Source organism: Spea bombifrons, chromosome 2, assembly GCF_027358695.1.
Source record: "Spea bombifrons isolate aSpeBom1 chromosome 2, aSpeBom1.2.pri, whole genome shotgun sequence".
NCBI lineage: Eukaryota > Metazoa > Chordata > Amphibia > Anura > Pelobatidae > Spea > Spea bombifrons.
In genome coordinates, this window is record NC_071088.1 from 8,854,725 (window position 1) to 8,856,850 (window position 2,126).

The following is a 2,126-nucleotide window of genomic DNA, read 5'->3' on the forward strand; positions in this document are numbered from 1 at the left end:
ATTTCTTGGAAAGATGACTGGAAGGGCATTTATCATGAAGGATATGATCAGTGCTGGCAATGATTTTATCCTGGACTGGTTGGGAGTGGTTGACCACAGAAGATTCAACGGGGCCTGACACTGGAACAGGGGCTTCGGTAACCAGGTCAGGCACTGGAACAGGGGCTTCGGTAACCAGGTCAGGCACTGGAACAGGGGCTTCGGCAACCAGGTCAGGCACTGGAACAGGGGCTTCAGCAACCAGGTCAGGCACAGGATCAGATGTCTCTGCAACCAAATCGGGCACAGGAACAGGGGTCTTCGTGGCCATGTTGGTCATGGGAACCAACGCCTCTACTGCTATGTCAGGGTCAGAAATCTGTGTCTCAGTTGTCAAATCTGTCATGGGAGCTGGCGCCTCGGCCGCCAAGTCGGGCACGTGAACCGGCGCCTCAGCTGCCAAGTCAAGCACGTGAACCGGCGCCTCGGTCGCTAAGTGGATCGGCACCTCAGCGGCCAAGTCAGGAACGCGGACCGGCACCTCAGCGGCCAAGTCAGGAACGCGGACCGCCTCCTCAGCAGCCAAGTCAGGAACGCGGACCCCCTCCTCCGCGGCCAAGTCAGGAACGCGGACCGCCTCCTCCGCGGCCAAGTCAGGAACGCGGACCGCCTCCTCCGCGGCCAAGTCAGGAACACAGACCGGCACCTCCGCGGCCAAGTCAGGAACGCGGACCGGCACGTCAGGCACGTGGACCGGCACCTCAGCGGCCAAGTCAGGCACGTGGACCGGCACCTCAGCGGCCAAGTGGACCGGCACCTCAGCGGCCAAGTCAGCCACGTGGACCGGCACCTCAGCGGCCAAGTCAGAAACGTGGACCGGCACCTCAGCAGCCATGTCAGGAACGTGGACCGGCACCTCAGCAGCCAAGTCAGGAACGTGGACCGGCACCTCAGCAGCCAAGTCAGGAACGTGGACCGGCACCTCAGCAGCCAAGTCAGGCACGTGGACCGGCACCTCAGCGGCCAAGTCAGGCACGTGGACCGGCACCTCAGCGGCCAAGTCAGGCACGTGGACCGGCACCTCAGCGGCCAAGTCAGGCACATAGACTGGCACCTCAGCGGCCAGGCCAGTCATGTAGACAGGTCCCTCGGGGGCTAAGCCGGTCACGTGGACAGGTACCTCCGGAGCTAGGTCGGTCACGGGGACAGGTACCTCTGGAGCTAGGTCGGTCACGTGGACGGGTACCTCTGGGGCTAGGTCGCTCACGTGGACGGGGGGCTCTGTGGCCAAGTCTGGGACATGAACAGAGGTCTCAGAGTTAACATCGGTTACAGAAACTGAGATTTCATCAGCCAGACTGGACACAGGAACTTGGGCTTCGGTTAGTAAACTTGGCACTGGTACCTGTGCTGTTGCAGGAAGGGTGGGCATATTCCAATGTGTTCCAGCAGTCAGATGGGGCATAGCCCACTGTGCTTCTGTGGCCATATTAGATACAGTCCATTGTGACCCAGCAGCCATGTCATGCATAGCCCATTGAGCGCCAGCAGCCATATCAGGTACACCCCACTGTGAGCCAGCACTCATATCAGGCATAGCCCAGTGTGAAGTGGCACTAAGATCAGACATGTGCCACTGTGCTCCACCAGTTAAGTCTGTCATAGGCCACTGTGCTCCACCTGACAGGTCAGACATTGGCCAGTGTGCTCCCGTATGCAGGCCAGACATAGTCCACTGTGATCCAGTTGCAAGCTCTGACATAGGCCACTGAGCTCCAGTTGCCATTTCAGATATAGGCCATTGACCTCCAGTTGATAGTTCAGTCATAGACAATTGTGTTCCAGTTTCAGTGGAATATTCATGCACAGGCATCTGTGCTTCAGTAGTGATGTTGGACATTGGCAACTGTGTACTAGGCATGGTTAATTGCCCACCGGAGGTTGATTTGGACTGTGTTCTAGGAGCTCGGATCAAAGCAGGCAACTGGGTTTTTGTAGATAAGTTAGACTGTGGTTTGGCAGTCAGCCTGGGTTCGGATACTTGCTCCTTTGAAGGTAACTTCCCTGATGAACTTTGTAACTTAGCTTGGGATAACTGCTTCTGAATAAGAGACTTCAATCCAATGCTGGGCTTAAAAGTAGTAGAT

The 2,126-nt window shown here is 57.2% G+C and overlaps 1 long non-coding RNA gene across 1 annotated transcript; it reads left to right on the forward strand.

Moving 5' to 3' along the window:
• The first annotated feature begins 970 nt into the window (after positions 1-970).
• LOC128474261 (uncharacterized) lies at positions 971-1,368 on the forward strand. The gene is made up of 3 exons (XR_008346334.1): positions 971-1,155; positions 1,189-1,204; positions 1,238-1,368. It is a non-coding gene; the product is annotated as an uncharacterized LOC128474261 (long non-coding RNA).
• Positions 1,369-2,126: the final 758 nt, after the last annotated feature.